The sequence below is a fragment of the Triticum urartu genome, chromosome 2A (genome assembly GCF_056163025.1).
Source record: "Triticum urartu cultivar PI428250 chromosome 2A, HENAU_Tu73, whole genome shotgun sequence".
Taxonomy (NCBI): Eukaryota; Viridiplantae; Streptophyta; class Magnoliopsida; order Poales; family Poaceae; genus Triticum; species Triticum urartu.
In genome coordinates, this window is record NC_141874.1 from 43,150,197 (window position 1) to 43,170,735 (window position 20,539).

Here is a 20,539-nt window from a genome sequence, read left to right on the forward strand (position 1 = left end):
GGAGCACCCTAGCTTGAGTCAATCGAGCTCTACTTTTGCTATTTCGTGAATCTGGGCAGATTGTCTACTTGTTAGTGATTTTCCCGAGGATGTTGTAGTTGATCCGTGCATGTTATGTTGTTGTTCTTGCCATGTCTAGCTTTTATAATGTGTATTCTTGACGGGTGTATGCTTAGATTGTCATGCCTTGCTCTGTAGTGGGTGCATCGAGCTCGTAAACATGCCTACCCGCTAAGATATTTGCATGCTCTAGTTTTTCTCTAAGTCTGTGATCTGATTATGTTTTTGCCATGTTCACATGCTTGCAATGGTATTTTCTGATCCCTTTTGGCTCAAGGTCACCTAGGGACTTTATTAAGCTCTTTGAGTAGCTCCATGCCATGCTTTACTTTGCCATGTTAAGTTCCTGTAGCATATAGTTTTCTTGCTCCAAAGTGTGCTACCTGATCTGAAATTCCAGACAAGTGTTAATTTCACTAAGTCTGAAATCTGTTTACCAATTGCACTTTTGCCATGCTTGTTTGAACCTGTTAATGGATGATTTGGCCATAGTTCAGTGTTCATCTTTTGGTACGCTTTATGAGTGGATCTCTGCCATGTATTTTGTTGCCATGTTTGAGTGCTGTAGCTTAATTATCTTGATGCATTTAGTTGGTTACTTGCTGTATATCGCAGATCAGTGCCATATTTGTTTTGCTTGCCATTTCCAAACCGTGTCTCCGATTCCGGTGTTCTTTATATCGATTTCAACCGAAATCACCTCACCTTTCCAGTGGCACACTTAGATTTCCAAGTTGAGTCCAGGTTCAATCATTCCTTGTCAAATCTTGCATATGCATCACATATCGCATCCCGCATAGCATACCATGTTTGCATCTTGTTGTTTGAGCTTTGCACGTGGTTGATTGTGTTCCGTTTGCTTGTTTGTCTTGTTTGGGTAGAGCCGGGAGACGAGTTCGCTAACGAGGAGCCCGTTGAGTTTGCTTTCGAGGATCCAGTCAACTCTGACAACTTTGTAGGCAAGATGATCATACCCTCGAAATCACTTCTATCTTTGCTTTGCTAGATGCTCGCTCTTTTGCTATGCCTATGCTACGATGCCTACCACTTGCTTATCCTGCCTCCCAAATTGCCATGTCAAACCTCTAACCCACCATGTCCTAGCAAACCATTGATTGGCTATGTTACCGCTTTGCTCAGCCCCTCTTATAGCGTTGCTAGTTGCAGGTGAAGATTGGGGATCGTTCCTTGTTGGAACATTATTTACTTGTTGGGATATCACTATATTATCTTGTTATCTTAATGCATCTATATACTTGGTAAAGGGTGGAAGGCTCGGCCTTTTAGCCTAGTGTTTTGTTCCACTCTTGCCGCCCTAGTTTCCGTCATATCGGTGTTATGTTCCCGGATTTTGCGTTCCTTACGCGGTTGGGTGATAATGGGAACCCCTTGATAGTTCGCCTTGAATAAAACTCTTCCAGCAATGCCCAAACTTGGTTTTACCATTTGCCACCTAGCCTCTTTTTCCCTTGGGTTTCCGGAGCCCAAGGGTCATCTTATTTAAACCCCCCCGGGCCAGTGCTCCTCTGAGTGTTGGTCCAACCTGTCAGCTGCCGGTGGCCACCAGGGGCAACTCTGGGTTGGCCTACCCGTACCTTAGACAATCTGAGTGTGCCCTGAGAACGAGATATGTGCAGCTCCTATCGGGATTTGTCGGCACATTCGGGCGGTGTTGCTGGATTTGTTTTAACTTGTCGAAATGTCTTGTAACCGGGATTCCGAGTCTGATCGGGTCTTCCCGCTAGAAGGAATATCCTTCATTGACCGTGAGAGCTTGTCATGGGCTTAGTTGGGACTCCCCTGCAGGGATGTGAACTTTCGAAAGCCGTGCCCGCGGTTATGGGCAGATGGGAATTTGTTAATGTCCGGTTGTAGATAACTTGAACCTTAACTTAATTAAATTGAATCAACTGTGTGCGTTCCCGTGATGGTCTCTTCTCGGCAGAGTCCGAGAAGTGAACACGGTGTTGGAGTAATGTTTGCCGTAGTTGGTTCTCTAGTTCTTCGTTCATGCCTTGCCTTCTCTTCTCGCTCTCTTTTGTGAACAGGTTAGCCACCATATATGCTAGTCGCTTGCTGCAGCTCCACATATTACCTTGCCTTACCTATAAGCTTAGATAGTCTTGATCGCGAGGGTGCGAGATTGCTGAGTCCCTGTGGCTCACATATTACTTCCAAACCAGATGCAGGGCCTGATGACTCCGTTCCATATGATGCGCTTGAGCTCAAGTGGGAGTTCGACGAAGACTCACGCCGTTACTATGTGTCTTTCCCTGATGATCAGTAGTGGTGTCCAGTTGGGGTGATCGGGACCGTGTCGCATGTTGGGTTGATCTTTTATTTTGGCACCGTAGTCGGGCCATGAGTGATTGGATGATGTAATGCTATTTATGTACTTTGTTTGACGTGGCGAGTGTAAGCCAACTATGTACCTTCCCCTTTGATTATCTATATTACATGGGATGTTGTGAATATTGCCTTAGTTGCGACATTGCTTTCAATGCGGTTATGCCTCTAAGTCGTGCTTCGACACGTAGGAGATATAGCCGCATCGAGGGCGTTACATTTATGGCGTCTTTTGTGAGCGGGAACGACGTAGTTCAAATTTCCCGCATCCTGGGGCCGGCGCTTGGGGGCGTGACTGGGAGCTAGGTCGCCCCCAGGGGCCGAACTAGCACCGGCACGCTCCCAGGCCGCTCTATTTAGGCGCCCTGGGGGGCCGAACGGCTGGAGATGCCCTTAGAGCATCTCCACTAGGCTCCCCAAGACGCCCCTCCAAGCACCTTTTTTAGCGCCGGTTGTAAAAAATGCTCCCAGTCACACCCCCACGACCTCGTTTTGCGCCGGATTTCAGCAAAAACAGCACCGGCAACCCCGGGCAAAACCCAGCGCCCCGGGGAGCACTTGGGACGCCCGGCGCTACTTTTCCTGCATGCAAACCCCACCAGTCAGCCTCTCTCCTCTCTCTCCCCCTTTTTCTGTCAGGCCCACCCCACCCACTTGCAGAAAAAGGGATCTCTCTTTTCTCTCTCTCCGAAGCAGCGAGGAGAGCTCCTCGCTCCGGCCGCGCTCGCCGCCACGCCTCTTGGCCGCCGTCTCCTTGCTGCCCGTTGAGCCCTCACACTGACCACAACGCCTCCTCGCCACCCACGCTCACCACGCGCCCTCGCCTTGGCTGCCGCGCGCCCTCACCGTGCCTCCTCGCCGCTCACGCATGGCTGGACGAACGGGCCGCCGGGCGAGACGGGCGCAGGGCGAGACGGCCGGAGTGGGCCGTCTCCGCCCGCGCACTCCACGGCGCCCTCGCCGGGCGATCGAGCTCCAGCTCCACGGCATGGCCGAGGACGAGGACGACGCGGCGGAGGACGAGGACGGCACGGCACGGCTCGCCGGGTGCTCCAGCTCCAGCTCGCCCTGGCCGGCTACTCGCGTGGACAAGGACGACGCGGCGGAGGACGAAGACGACACGGCACGGCTCGCCGGGCGCTCCAGCTCTAGCTCCGGCTCACGTGGTCCTGCTGCTGCTCCTGGGCCCCGGCGCGGAGAGGCCGGCGCGACTGGCCTGCTCCTCGCGTGTTGGTCGTCGCTGTCCGCCGCGTGCATGCGTGCGTTGCTCGCGGGCGTGTTGGCCGAGCTCCGTAGCCGCACGGGCATGCACGGGCTTGCATACTGGCTGGGCTTGGTGGCTGCAGCTGCCGCGTGCTGGCCAGGTTGGCCGTCGCTGTCGCGTGCGTGCGTGCTGTCGCGACGCCGTGCTCGGAGCTCTCGCGTGCGTGCCCGAGCACAGGCCGCCGCGCGCGTGCATGCGCAGTAGCAGCCACGGCTCGGCCCCACCCCGCTCCTAGCAGCGTCGCAGGAGAGCACATAGCAGGAGCGGTCGGTGTGGTGCGCCTCGAGGTGGAGCACAGGGGCGTCGGCGTCGTCGATGCCACGACGAGGAGCCGGGAGGAGGCTGCGGCAGCCAGCTGTCGCCGTGCGTGCGCCGCGATGCAGCCGTGCGGCGTGGCCCGTGAAGAGCACGCAGCCTGCGTGGCGCGGGGAGGACGTGCCGAGGGGCGTGCCGAGCTCGCGCAACGCGTCGCCGGCAGCGGAAGACAAAGACGCAGCCGAGGGAGTCGCCCGGTCGGCTGGGGTCGTCGCCGACGAGCTCGAGCTCGCGTGGCCCGGCAGTGTCCACAACATGTTTGTTGTAATGACAAAGCGAAAAAGAAAAAATAAGACACAACCTGGGGGCACAACGGTTGGAATTTTTTTGCACCCAAATGCAAAGTTAGCGCCGGGGCACAACGGCTCCTGGGGGCACAACGGTTGGAGATGCTCTTACAATCTATGCTTCTTTTCGTCGGCGACAGTTACTCTTCTGATGCGCTGATTCTATGGGTTCTTAGCACAATGACTTCTCAACTGTCTACTAAAACAAGGTTTGCCCAGCTCCGATGAGGAATGTGCAATGATATTGGCGTGCCTTTAGTTCGCTCTATTATTTGTAGTCATCATTAGGTGGTCTACGGACCTGGATGTATTTTTTTACTTCTGGTGTTCTTTATACTATCTTGATAGTTGAATAGATCGAAAGTTTTTCTGAAAAAAATTAACATTCCTTTTTTGTATATAACTTTTTTCACCCTTTGCTCAAATTTAATTTAAGTTACTTGCCCCATTCATGCATGCACGTATACCCTTGAACTGCATGCTAGCTAGCTGACAGTACTTCCAGACGGTCCTGCTCAAAAGCACACCTGCACATAAGCTAGCTTGGCATGTTATAGCATCTATAGTCGGACTTCGCAAATTACTCGTGATTTGGACACAATGTCTAAGAGATAAAATGTTTTAAGAAAACGAATCAACAACAAGGACGCAAAACTCCTGATTTGTGACGAGTGTCACACATGCAATATGTCATTAGTCACTATGAGAGAAGATCAGAGTGACTTTAACAAGAGGTATCCGGTCGATAAAAAATTATTTGGGTCAAACCTACCAATGGACTCACCTACTGTAAAGTGTATACTTCATAGAATAAGATTCTCCTCACCTAGCCCCCATTCAGAAGGTGCTTCTAGCATTGTCGAAGCGCGTGTAGAGGTTTGTCTCCAACGGATCTCACGGAATTCGGTTGTAGGTTGTCTACGATGGATCCACACGGATCCGGTCTTCGGTCGTGTCTACAGGTTCGACTCTTACGATCTATGCTTCTTTTCATGGAGACAGTTGCTCTTCTGATGCACTGATCCTATTGGTCCTTAACACGACGACTTCCAACTGTCTACTAGAATAAGGTTTGTCCGGCTCTGATGAGGAATGGGCGATGATGGCGGCACGCATTCAGCTCGTTCTATGGTTTGTAGTCGTCATTAGGTGATCTACGGACCTGGATGTATTTTTTTACTTCTGGTTTTCTTTATACTACCTTGATAGTTGAATAGATCGGAAGTTTTCTAAGAAAGAATGTGATCAGTGCCTTTGGTATTACTCTCTCCATCCCATAATATAAGAGCATTTTTTACACTAGTGTAGTGTCAAAAACGCCCTTATATATCAGACGGAGGGAGTATCCTTTAAGAAGAAATAAAATGAATTATTCGCAAAAAAAGAAGAAGAAATAAAATGAAATAAAAATACAAAATCAAAATAATGAATTTTGCTAAGAATGAATGATTTAATGACTATGGTATTATCTTTAAGCATAAAGAAAATAAAAGAAAAACTAGAAAAATATAATAATGAAGTTCTCTAAGATAAATGAATTAACATCATTGGTATTACCCTTTAAAAAAAGAAAATTAAGACAAAATTTGCACATAATTTACATAGAAATTGTTCTTTTTATCATATTCAAGACCATGCATATAATAGTAACTTTTTTCGCACAAAAAGATTCTATAAGAAGGAATATATTAGTGACATTGGTATTAGCTTAAAGAAGAAGAAAAATTGAAATCTAAATAATGTTGTTTTCTAAGAAAGATGAATCTATAATACCTAAATAGTTCATCCCCACTATCCTATTGTCTTGACATGCAGCCTATCCACATCAGGAGCCTTCCACCTCATCATTTTTTGAGTTTCCTCATCATTTTTTCTGTAAGAAATCTGTATTTTTTCCGGTCCCACCATCGGTTTCTATTTCCTGAAGGTTTCGGTACACATTGCTTCTTCCTTCTCCCCCAACGCAGGCGCCCCCCCTCTGCTTCCTTCTTTTACTTTCCAATTGCATGCCTCCTCTGCTTCCTTTCTTCTCCACTAAGTAGGGCAACATTCTTTAATCCCCCCTCCCCCCGTAAGGATTCCACATCTCAACCTCTTATCTTCCCTACGGCAGCCTGTCTTCCTCTTCGTCTTCTTGAATCTCCATTGCAGCAGAAACAAATGGTTTATGTAAAAAGCAGGATGGATTTACTCCTGCCTCCACACGCTCAACTAACTGCCGCAATTGCCCCCCACAGACCCACCCTATTAAGTTGTGGATGCCCACGACTCAATTGGTACCAAAGATATGCTCGAGGGTCGTCAGTTTCGTCCTTCGATAATCATCAACCTTCACGGTGGTCCGAATTTGAAGCCTCCATTGCGGACGCCCATTGCTTGCTGGTGATGCACGTGTTGGCAGGAACACACCTGCTTCCCCGGTATTGCCTCCCCTCTCTGTACCAGGTACCCCCTCAGCCTCTTCCTCGTGACGTCCCATCCAGTTTTTACGAGTCCGGCTCTTAAATCTAGAGATTTAGAATTGTTGTGACTAGAACTGCATCAGCTAACTGTCTTGCAAAAATCTTATCTTGACCGATGCAAAGCTCAAAGTATAGGTTGGTGTCTGAGATGCTGCAGATTGGTATGATATGGCTGACGTACTAAATGTTCCTTACATGTTTCTATGTCATATTGCCGTTCTTTTTCTTCTCTGTCTATGAATTTTAAGTCCTGCTACACTTTCTTTTCACTTAGGTTGGTGTTCAGTAAATCTTGGTCTGTAAACTAAAGATGAACAAACATTCAGTAATGTTCAGTTCTCTACAGCAAATGGCAAGGTAAGAGTGCATTTTGTTTAGCTTCATTGGACGAGTACTTCATAATATTACAGATATGGTGTACCGGCAATTATTACTTTTCACTAATGCCATCTACGCACCATGACATCTAGGTAACAAAAGAGCAGGTCTAGGAATAGAGAATACTCCCTCCGTCCGAAAAAACTTGTCCCTCAAATGGATGTATCTAGCACCAAATTAGTGCTAAATACATCCATTTGAAAGACAAGCTTGGGACAAGCTTTTTCGGACGGAGTGATACTAAGCAATGTTTTTTTCTTTCGGAGCAAGAACTATCAGTAGTCATGCCGGACTAGCCTATCCCTGCTCTGAATAGTATTCTTCTTTGTTTTTTTTTGCTTTTTTTAGGATCAGACCAGGCATTTGGCTTGGCAGGCATTTGTGGATATATCAATTTGAGCTGCAGCACTGCAAACTGATCTTTCTGTTTATATTTTTTATTTGCAGGGTATTGCATTACAACTAAGACTACTAGCAACCTGAATGTAAGTATCAAACTATTTTGCACACGTATAACTACCCATGTCTTTTTATAATTTGTCAATTCTTGCGGTCTCAGCTCTCTTCAACCTGGTAAGCTCATAAGTGTGACGACACTACCCATCATGGTAAGTATGATCTGGTAACTAGAGATACGCTTTACCACCTGGCCCAGTTAATTATATCCCCCATTGTATCCACCAATTAGTTATATTTATTTGCCATTATATCTTTGGGCAGCACTACAAACAACAAGAAACCAGGAAACATTTCAGGACAAGTGGAATAATTCCACTAAGAAAAATATACAACAAAGGACTGCAATCCATGTTTTACTTCTAAATAAATATATTCCATGTATTGGCAGCAGTAGCTGGACATTCAAAAAGATGCGATTACTATGGTTGTGTTATTTGGCAACAATGGACTATGATTGTACTAAAGTATGTTGTCTTACCATTTCACTTTGTCTACAGTTTGTTTTAAATCCTTTTGTATCTTTGTCTTTGTTTATTAGCGAGAATGCAGTACTATGGTGTGCGATGCCCACAACTTATTAGCAGTTCTTACTTTCCGATATGATCTGAACGATTGTGCAATTTGTTTTCAAATCCTAGATCTCTATATGTGGTGTCAAATGGCTTATTACTAAAAAAAATGATATAATAGTTGCTTGGATGCGTTATGTTTACCTTTGGAGGCAATGACATTACGTGTTGTGATTTGAAGTTTTTGCATTTCCAAGGTCACACTATGAAGTCTTTTACCTTCATAATTATTATTACCGAGAAAAGATATGGAACCTTATTTCTCTTTACCACTTCATCATTTCAACCATGGATGGATAGCCAGTACAGATATAGATAAACAACATAAGCAGCAAGTACTGAATATTGGTTCGCTCTCTATTTTTCATATCACTTTTTTTGCCTTACTCCATCTATTTTAATTAACAACGTAAACATCTTATCCAGGATGCCACCTAATTCTTCGAACAATAATCAGTCATGTTCTTTACTGTTTTACTAAGGGAAGCTCGGAACAAATACACATATGCAATTTCAAAAATAAAGAACGCAAAAGAATTTGTATTTATAGCTTTCAAATGTGACCAATAAATTTGAACAATAGATTTCTGAAAATAAAGGTCATTATGTTTCATATCATTGAATCAAATGTTTTATTATTTGATATGTGAATGTCATCTGAAAATCTACAACAAATTCCCGCAGCAACGCGCGGGGAATTGTCTAGTTGCTAATATAGGTAATGCCTTTTAGGAAGAAATAAAATTCAGGAAATAAAAATTATTGATAAAAGTTGCATATAATTTACGCATAAATTGTATTTTCTGTAATATGGAAGCATAGTAGTGGAATTTCAGAAAAAAAGAAGTTTCCTATAAGAAATAAATTAGTGGAATTTGCATTACCTAAAAAGAAAATGAAATAAAAAATAAAGAAAGATCAACATAATAAAGTTTTCTAATAAAGAATAAATTAATGGCATTGGTGTTACCTTTTAAGAAGAAAGAAAATTAAAAAAAAATTAAAAGCTTGCACACAACTTTGCACTTCTTAATATGAAAAGAATAAGCATATAAGAGTGCAATTTTCACACTCTAGTGTAAATGACACACATATAATAGTGCAATCAAACCGAGAAGTCATTAAAAACACAAGGAAAAATAACAACATGTATCTTGACAAAAGAATCAAGGGCGAGAAAATCAATTTACCCAAATTTAAAAATAAGGCGACTTACATATAGCTAAAGTGTCTAATTAGTGACCTCAGTCTAACGACATCAATTTTACGTCAAGTATGCAAATATAAAAATTAGACATTTGTTTACAATCTAAATTCCAGATCGGTGTAACAAGCCCAACTATTTCTAAAGCCCAAGAGTCAATTGAATGGTCCATGGTTCTGGTCTCCCGGATCTGGATGAGCAAATGAGGAGCTCCGGTTTGACACATTTTACATCAAATAGCCTCGCGACGCATGCATGGACCCCCCCCCCCCCCCCCCCCCCCCCGCCCCAATTGCGACTGGGTGGCCCAATGATGGCCACTATAGAGAGAGCGTGTGTTCGCCCATACCGTAGTACAGCGGTGCGATTTCGTTAAAGAAAGCAGCGCACACTCGCCAGGATTCAAACACCGGACCTCCAGTTGGTGAAGGGGAGTAGCTAATCAGTGGAGCTGACAAGGTTTGGTGACAAATGAGGTGCGCGCAAGGTTAAGAGCAAATCTACAAAGCAGAATCCGAGAAGTCTTTGAAATTTTTTGAACATGCATTAGAAATTGTGAACAAAATTTGGAAAAGCAAGTAATGTTTGAAAATCAGACAAAATTTTCAACAACTCGACCATGTTTTTTTTATAAGTGTGAACATTTTGAGAGAGTTCTTTTAAATCCCAAGCATTTCTGAAAAATGCAAACATTTTTTGAATTTTTTTATAGTGGAAACATGTCTTGAAATTATGAACATTTTTTTCAAAAGCGTGAACATTTATTGAAATTGCCAAACATTTGTTTAGTTTGTGAGAATAAAACTGTAACCGGAAACATTTTTTAACATTTTAAACATTTTTCTAAAAACAAAAAAAATTGAACTCATGATTTTTTTAAACACCAACTTTGTTTATAAGTAGCTCATCTCATCTGCCATTGCACCGTTTCGTAGAACTGTTGAATGTGTTTTTCTAACGTCAGTACATACACAAGCGCTCATATACACGCGCATACACTCACTGTTGAGGATATTCTACTGGGCATAAACCGGCCTACCTGGGCCGGATTAACTCCATCAGTAGTTCAAAGGTGTTAAAGCCCAAAGAGGCAGATAAAGGCCCAGGGCCCATAGTCGGTTTACAACCTGTAGCCGTACATCAGCTTTGTGCACATACTTGTAATATGAGTTAGGAACAAGGAGAGACCAACCTAGATACGAGTATGAACCGGTTGTATCAGATGTTGAAGAAGACGGATCAGTTCGTCTGGAGTTCTGCTGCTGATGAAGCGTTTGAGGACTTAAAGCGGCAATTGGCCAATTCGCCTGTGCTCGCCGCTCCCATTGACAAGGAGCCGTTACTGCTATATGTTGCTGCTAATGCTCGTGCGGTCAACGTGGCTGTTGTGGTGGAACGAAAGGAGGCAGGTAAGGAGCATCCGGTTCAACGTCCGGTCTATTATATCAGCGAGGTACTCATTGAGTCCAAGCAAAAGTATCCGCATTGGCAGAAGCTGGTGTACGGAGTTTTTATGGCAAGCCGGAAGCTTAAGCAATACTTCCAAGGGCACCCAATTACGGTGGTCAGTTCTGCTTCTTTGGGAGATATCATTCAGAACCGGGAAGCAACTGGCCGGATTGCAAAGTGGGCTATAGAGCTGGGGCCGTACGGTTTGAAATATGTGCCTCGGACAGCGATTAAGTCTCAAGCACTTGTTGATTTCATCAATGATTGGACGGAAATGCAAGCACCTGAAGAAAAGCCGGATCATACGTATTGGACCATCCATTTTGACGGATCCAGGCAGTTGGAAGGCTCGGGGGCTGGAGTCGTATTAACCTCCCCACGAGGTGATAAGTTTTGTTATGTTCTCCGTTTAATGTTCCCTTGCACTAACAATGCGGCTGAGTATGAAGCCTTGCTCCATGGTCTTCGGATGGCTAAGGAGATGAATCTAAGTCGAGTTAAGTGCTTCGGTGATTCGGACCTTGTGGCTCAGCAAGTGTCTGGCACTTGGGACTCCAAGGACCCACTCATGGCAGCATATCCTCATGAGGTCGATATTGTTGCAGGTTATTTCAGAGGCTATCAGGTGGACCACGTGGACCGGCAGAAAAATGAAGCGGCGGACGCTTTAAGCCGGTTGGGCTCTCAGCGCAAACCGGTCCCACCCAATGTTTTTCTGGATGTGCTGCACAACCCGTCGGTGAAGATCCCTGGTGAAGAGGATTTGGCCATTCCTGATCCGGAGGCTCAATTGGTGGCAGTTCTTCATGTTATTCCGGATTGGACGCTTCCTTATCTGGCGTATAAGAACCGGGGCGAGTTGCCAGAAGATGAGATTCTGGCCCGGCAGATAATCCGGTGATCCAAGTCCATGGCTGTCATCAACGGTGAGTTGCATCATTGCAGTGTATCAGGAGCTTTTCAACGTTGCGTGTCTCCTGAAGAAGGCCGTGAAATTTTGCGGGAGATCCACGAAGGAGATTGTGGTCACCACGCCGGTTCAAAATCTCTGGTGGCTAAAGCGTTTCGCCATGGTTTCTATTGGTTAACTGCTCATGCTGATGCGAAGGATCTGGTTAGACGATGTGATGGTTGCCAAAGGTTTTCAAGACGTGCTCATGTACCGGCTCAAGAATTGAGGATGATTCCAATTACTTGGCCGTTTGCGACTTGGGGGCTAGATATGGTTGGGCCTTTCAAAAGGTCCAGAGATAAGAAGACCCACCTCCTGGTGGCGGTGGACAAGTTTACAAAGTGGGTGGAGGCAGAACCTGTTAGCAAGTGTGATGCGGCCACGGCGGTTCAGTTCATCAAAAAGGTGATTTTCCGGTTTGGCTTTTCGCACAGTATTATCACAGATAATGGTACCAATTTATCCAAAGGTGCTATGAAGGAGTTCTGCGAACGGGAGCACGTCCGGCTCGACGTTTCATCAGTGGCACATCCACAGTCCAATGGTCAAGCAGAAAGAGCTAATCAAGAAATCTTGAGAGGCATCAAGCCCTGGCTCATGGTTCCTTTACAGAGAACGTCGGGTTGTTGGGTAGAAGAATTACCATCTATGTTATGGAGCATCAATACAACACCCAACAGATCAACAGGATACACACCGTTCTTCATGGTTTATGGAGCGGAGGCGGTTCTCCCCAGCGATATCCGTCATGACTCACCTCGTGTCACGGCTTATGTTGAAGCGGACAACGAGACAGCACGACAAGATGCTTTGGACCGGTTGGATGAAGAGCGTGACATCGCAGCCGCCCGGTCGGCGATTTACCAGCAGGATCTTCGTCGTTATCACAGTCGCCGAGTCAGAACCAGAGCCTTCCAAGAAGGAGATTTGGTGCTTCGGCTCATCCAAGATCAGACTGATATGCATAAGCTATCCCCACCTTGGGAAGGGCCTTTCGGGGTCAGCAAGAATCTGCACAACGGGTCATACTATCTGATCGATATTCGAGAGCATAAGGACTCACGTACATCAGAGGAGGAGACTAACAGGCCGTGGAATATAGCTCATCTTCGGCCTTACTATACCTGAGCCATTGGCTATACTTATGTACATACAATGTATATATTATGATTAAGTAAAATAAACCGGAACCTCAGCTAAAGCGGGGTATCTGTTCTTTTACATCATGTGAGGTTACACGGAGTTGCTCTAAAGCGGCCTTCGGTTTACCCCTTGAGTTCGCTTTGCTAAAAGCATCGTGTTATATCACTTGGAGGATTGGTCGTGTCCGAACCAATACCATGCCTCTTGATAGGCGAAAGCCACCAGATCACTTGGGGACTTGGTCATGTCTGAACCAGTCATGCCTCTTGATCGGCCTAAGGCCACAGAATCACTTGGGGGCTTGGTCGAACCCGAACCATGACCACGCCATTTGGTCGGCATAAAATGCCACAAGAATCACTTGGGGACCTGGCTAACTAGAACCATAGTTACACCTAACGGGAGCTTGGTCGTGTTTGGCCATGGTTACGCCATTTGATCAGCTTAAATAAGTCTTTTTTGGCAAACGTTTTTTTCGTTGCTTTTGCTTCATACTTTTCTTTGAAGGGGTTTTTTTTGCTTTTTATTGTGTTTCTTAAACCGACAATTTTTTTTTCAATTGACGGAACACAGTTCACGTCAATCCAGAGGCTATTTGACCGGTTTAATCCGCGTTGTTAACATCCTCTTATGGAGTAACACGGTATTTATCGTAACCCGGCACGGTTTACATGGTAAACGAGCGTCATATATATATACAGGAGCTGTTATCTCCTCCAACAGTATGGGTTTGCAAAACTCCGCTTCAAGATTGGCCAAGCCAACTTCATGCTCAATGACGGCAGGCATTATGTATCTCAAAATTTGGTCATACTTAAAATTTTGTTTTGATTTCATATATGCAGACATCATATTCCACCTGACGGTACAACCGCGGTGGCACTTGACGAATCTTTCATTTCAGAAAGTGTTTTGGAAAGTTCATTGCCACATGAAGAACAAATTATGCACGAAGGCATATCAACATCAAAGGTATCAGCTAGCCTATTACAAGGCAACATGGTGCCCATAATAATATAATTGTTTTTCGCGAAGAAGAGGCAGTTTTAAATCGGCGTCCGGTTCAAGCTTGGTCACCAGCCTGGCCTGATGGTTGTGGGTCGTCCTGCGCCGCTTCAGCCTCCGTATCCCTACCCAGTGACTGGAAATCCATAGTTGTCCAGTCGATTCCCATTAATGCCTGAAAAACAGCTTCATCGTGGATCAGCAAGAACTGGTCAATATCGGGAGCATAAGTATGCTTACGGATTGGAGGAATCAGATTTTCCGATTCATGGATTGGCGCAGCTATTCGCTTGTTCTGACTGTCATATTGTGCTTGATAACGAGACAACTCTGCTTCCTCAGCCAACTGACAAGCTAGTGGACGCACCTCCCGGTTTATCGCTCGCAGATCCGCTTCACCGAATTCTGATCTGTCTTCCTTCAAGCTGGGATAGCCCTGAGCCGCTTCAACAGGATCAAAATCCGGCACCCAGGCTTTTGCCCGGATTAAAACATTGATTGCGCCGGTTCGAGCAGTAGATTTCTTTAGCTCTTCAATCCGGGCAGGAAGCACCGATAGTTTCATCAGAGTATCTTGAATCAAAGTAGGCGTCGGTTTGTTATGAGAGGCGGTACAGATGATCCGCTAGGCACCAGTATACAATTGTTCAACCAATGTATAGGCGGCTTTTAGCTTCTTCCGTACATCTGACCCCAAGTGACCAATGCGTGTCCCTGAAATACCATAAAGGGTTAATAAGTCAGCGACTTTGTCAGAAGGCAGAGCCAATTCAGTAGGAAAACTGGCTTACCAAAGATAGCAGCAGTCATGGCATGCACGTGCCGCTTTATGCTGGTCAGTTCATCTGCCACTGGTTTTAGTGCAGCCTCAGCATCCTCTGCTCGTTTGATCAAAGCGGATTTCTCAGTGGCCCAGTCCGCCCGTTTTTTTTGAAGTTTTCCTTAAGTTGTTCCATGGTGCTTAAAGCACTGGCCAATTCCTCTTTTGCTTTGGAGGTTTCAGCTTGTTGGGTTTTCAGGGCTTCTTGAAGATCGATGACTTGGTTCTCTTTCGTCTTCAGCTCCGCCTGCATGCATACAGATATATGCTTCGGCAAACTGGTAGAAGGATTCAAGTATCAACCACATAACAAGTTATGCGCTCAGTACTTGGGGGCTAATGCATATTTGATCTAAAGCGGCCCCCGATTTACCCCTTCATCTTTCGATTGTTTACAAAGTCCCAAGATCAATACAAGTATTCAACTTGGCACTTGGGGGCTGATGGCTATTTGATCATATATATTCTGATACGGCAGTTTCAATTACTTAAAGTACCGGTTTAACTACGCTAAAGTTGAACCGGCCCTTGGGGGCTACATCAGCAAATTGCAAAGCAACAAGATTTATATTATTTAAGTCCCGGTTTGAAAGAATATTCCAAACCGGCCCTTGGGGGCTAGGAGAGTCAGGAATGGAAGCATACAAGTAAGAAGGAGCATATGGAAATTACCTCATATTTGTCTTTCATCATGTTGACCAGACCGGCTTCATAGTCACGGCTGGTATACAGCCGGTTCAGATAGCCAGAACGGATATCTTGGGCGTTCAGAGCAGCGTAAGTCATCAGATCAGCGTTCCACTTGCCTTTACCAAAGGCAGCAAGTTCTTCCTTGGCAGAATGTTTGGATAAAGCGACAGGATTGTTTGGCTCAGTATGGCCAGTACCAGTAATGACAACCTCATCATCTTTGGTACCGCCGGTTTGCACTGGAGCTGTTGGCTTGTCAGTAGGCTTTGCTGGACCGGTGGAGCTTTCAATCCGGATGGAACCTGTAGGCTGATGGGTAGGATCTGAGGTGTCGGTGGGTCTCTCTTCTGCAATAAGATCATCATCTTGTTGCGGTGGATCATTGGGAATATCCTCAGGAATAGCCGCTTCAGCGTTGGGTGTCTTGTCCGCTTCAAGAACGACATCCTCTTCGGCCGCTTTGTCCAGGCGGGCCTTCTTGCTTGGCCTAGGTTTGGCCCTAAGAAGGATAACAAAATCAAATACAGAATATGTTCTAAGGCAATGTACTGCAAACATTGCAATAAGTATAGCTTACCCAAACACCGTTTTGAGCGGTGGGAGCTGAGTAGTGATGACTCGCCAGAAGATGAGTGGGAAGTAACCTGATAATTGGAGTCAGACGGAGTAAGAGGTTGACGAAAGCAGCCCGCTTTAGGATAAGCACTGACAAGCAAATTAGAGACCTCGGAATGGCGTTTCCGAACCAGACTGTTCGGTAAACCGGCGGAGGTAACTACTTGGCCGCTGTGCCGGGTGGTGCGGCGAGCTTCGTGTTGTTGGGTCTTCATAAGAAGTTTAGGATCCAAATAAGCAAGAGGATGAGAAAATTTAACTTTCCGGTTTGCCTGACGGATTTTTTGTGAAGGCAAGGTTTCTGAATCGGAAGAGAGAATAATTACCTCGGCAACATCCGCGTGGCTGGCTTCGACATCATCCTGACAAATATCATCATCAATAAGACGCATGAAAAATAAACCAAGTGAGTCAAGCTCTACCTCAAAATCCGGATTATCAACCTCATCGTCAGGAGCCGGATTAGAAGAGGCGGTGGTTCTTTTCCTATGGGCAGTCTTCTTCACAGCTTTAGTCTTTTGCCGGGCTGCTCTTTCCGGTTTGTCTGGTTTTTCTGGCTTCTCCTGCGGTAGTTTTTTGCTCCAAAATGGATCATCGCCCTGATTATGGAGACACTGATATTAAAAACAATGACCAGCCATATCAATAACAGATTCAGTAAAGGGAAAGGCAAAGTCTTACAGCTGGCGGTTTGTTGGTGGCACAGAAGGGAAGCATGCCAGTTCTGGCGCAGATGTGTTCCGGTTCATTCAGTATCTTACGCACAGCCTCTGTGATTTCTTCACCAGAGAGCTGGAGTCTTGAGTGTCGCAGTGGGTCATCAACACGATCAGTATACTGGCGCATCAAACCGGAGCGCAGACTAAGAGGCAGTATGCTCCATGATATCCAACAGCGAGCAAGATCAACCCCTGTTAAACCGTTGGCCATAAAAGCTCTGAGCTTTGATAGCTGAGGAGCATATTTACTTCTCTCCTGTGCAGTCAATCTTTGTGGAGAAGGATGTGTGTTGCTGAGCCGCTCCGGTCGAAAGCCAGGCAAGGGATTCTCACCAGCAGGGGAGGTGTCTTTGCAGTAGAACCATGTCTGATTCCATTCTTTGGGGTGGCTATGCAGTTTTGCGTGAGGGTATGTGACCTCTTTCCTTTTCTGAATCGCCACACCACCCAACTCCGTATTGGAGCTGTCAGTAAATTCAGTACGACAGTTTAGATGGAATAGGTATCTGAACAGTTCCACTGTGGGCTCCTCTTGAAAGAACGCTTCACAGAGCACTTGGAAGTGACACATATTTGTAACAGAGTTGGGGCCAGTATCTTGTGGATGGAGCTGGAAATCGGCTAAGACATCCCGGTAAAATTTAGAACCGGGCGGCTTAAAGCCACGGGCTAAGTGATCTACGAAAACAACAACCTCTCCTTCTCGAGGTGAGGGAGGGCATTCTTTGCCAGGAGCCCTCCAATGGATTGTATCCTTACTGCCTAAAGCACCAATTAGGACTAAATCGTCCAGTTCAGCCTCTGTGACGCGAGAAGGAACCCAATTGCACTCATACACTTGCTTGGCCATGACAGAATCTACAAGGTAAAAGATCCCGGTTCAAAAATGCATTGATTAAAATGCACTGGTATGTACAATGTTAAACCGGAAACAACCCTATCTAAACCGGAGTTTCATGAAGCAACCTACATCTGGCGGTTCAACAAGGGGACTAATGGCATATACCGGTTTGGAAAATTTTCTATAAGGTTAAACCGCCTGACCTAAACATTGAAGCAATTGAGATTGCGGATGGTTAAGTATGCAGAAACAGGTTTCACAAGATCTTATTACGGCATTGGATCTGAAGCAAGTTCAGAAAATAAGAAAAATAGTCAAAGATCAAAGCAGAAGAGTATTGAATCAATGAGCAGAAGTATATGTGAGATCTATGGTTTTGGGTAGGAAACTAGCGGCGGATACTGAAAGTTACTGCTACACAAAGCAAGGGTTTACATGTGCATCCAGGAGCTAATACATGAGTATGAACAAGTGATGAACACCGCAAGAACACGAAGCCCTAGATCAGATCTATATTGAGAAGAACAGAAGACCTACCAGAGCTGAGGAAAACGCGGAAGGTCACCGCGGCTTTCTGGCGCGTTCAAGTTGATGCAGCGGCCAAGGGTGATGCAGAAGATGACGGCGGCGGCGGAGCTCTGAGACTGGCGACGCGAGGAAGACGAAGAGGAAGGGAACGAAGGGAAGAAAAGAAATGACCCTTCGGGCCTATTTATAAGGCAAAGGACATGTGTCAGGCACGGGAATCAAGGGACCGCAGATTTTGGAAGTAGGGCGGTCACCTCGGTCATTGCGAATCTATTAAACAAGAAGATATCATGGATGTTTTCTTTATGACAGATGATGTCATGCCGGTTTATAGCAAACAGAGAAGATGACGTCACGGCGGTTCAACAACTACAAGAAGATGTTGAAGACGAAGATTTTTGCTAAGGATTGACATGAACCTGTTCAAATCAATCTGGGGCCTAATGTTGGGGATATTACCACTGGGCATAAACCGGCCTACCTGGGCCGGATTAACTCCATCAGTAGTTCAAAGGTGTTAAAGCCCAAAGAGGCAGATAAAGGCCCAGGGCCCGTAGTCGGTTTACAACCTGTAGCCGTACATCAGCTTTGTGCACATACTTGTAATATGAGTTAGGAACAAGGAGAGACCAACCCGGATACGAGTATGAACCGGTGTTGGGACTCTCTGAACCGGCAGGCGTCACCCATGTATATAAGGGGACGACCCGGCGGCGGTTCAAGGACGACAGACAACGAATCGAGACATAGGCGAAGCTTATTCGCTCCCTAGTCATCGAAACACTCATCAATTCCATCACAACTAGAAGTAGGCTTTTACCTTCATTGAAGGGGCCGAACTAGTATAAACTCTCTTGCGTCCTTGTGTCCGCTTTAACCCCTTCAAGCTAACCCGTAGCGATAGCTCCACGACTAAGTCCTTTTTCTAGGACATCTGCCGTGACAAAACCACGACACTCACCCTATGAATGGACACACACACCCTATCCCTATGATCGTAGAACTGTTGAATGTGTTAAAGGTACTATATATGATTGATTCAGTAGGCTATTTTAGGAGCTCTAGTTTAACAACTTTTATTGGATAAACTAGGATGTTTCTGTTCTGTAATTTGTCACTTAATTTGTATGCTGGAACATATGTATCATACTTACTTGTGGTTGCCACGGAATTTGTATGCCTTCTCTTATGCTTGAGTCTACCGTCTGATACCTAATGTCCCGATCCCTTAATTTCCTTTTCTTTCTAATCCCAGTAGAACTGTCACCTGAAGAACAAATGCATCATGAAGAGTTTTATGATATCTAGCAAGGGCACCTGGCGTCCAAGAGCAGCGAGCATCAAGTTATCTCCTTGTGTTGTACTACTGCCAAGACCTGCTTTCGACATGTTATTGCTACCTTATTTTTCTTAGAAATTCATAAATTAAATGGACTCGAGACGATTCAACTTGGAAATCATTTTCTACAAATTGAAAGGGGGTACCTTTTTTACATTTATGAAACAATGAATAATAATCACTTCAATAAGCTTTACCCTTTCCTTCCCTATGTATTCCCTCCATTCCTAGATATATGACGTTATAAAGAGCTGGTTGGTTGTCTGTAGAAGGTTTTGCTTCAAGAAAAAGGTAATCTCGAGAAGGTTATCACCAAGGGATCCTTCTATAGAGATATGTGAAACCATATGAAGCTTATAAGATGATACGATATATATCTTTTTTAGCATGTGTAATGAAAGTTTTATGTTCACAAACCATCCCTATTAAAATTATCAACTCAACACCATAATCTTAATGATATACACTTATATACTTAATATGTATTGAGCCCGTGCGATGCAATTATTGACTATGCTACGAGTAGTAGTCATGTTAGTACTTGGTGCTTGGTATCTATCTTAGCAAGATGCACCTGGATAAAGAAGATCCTAATGAGAGCCGTTAGCATCAACTAACTACTATGTCCAAACACAAAGTACAACTACACTGCAATATTGTATTAATGTCACTGAAATAATCAGAGGACAACCATCATGTACTTGTACATCGTGAATGGCAACTACGAAAATAAGCACAGCTACAACTTTATCTAAACATTTTGTACCCAACTAAACCTTCGTATATAGTGACAATGATAGAGACAAAGAGGTAGCTAACGGATTCGAGATAGTGGGTGTACACCTTGCGCTACAACATGTGGTATCGAGTTGTACTCGCGTCGTGACTGTATCTCATGTTGCGAGGAGTTAAGTTCCAATGCCTACATAGGCCATGTACTACAATGGGTTTGGAGTGTTATATATGTTGGTGATATTGGCATCGTACAACTTTGAGCATCAGATATGCTACAAAAAATATCATAAATATGCAAACTTTTGAAATATTTGAAATATAGCTTTCGACTATCAAGGGGATATATTGAATAAGTTACT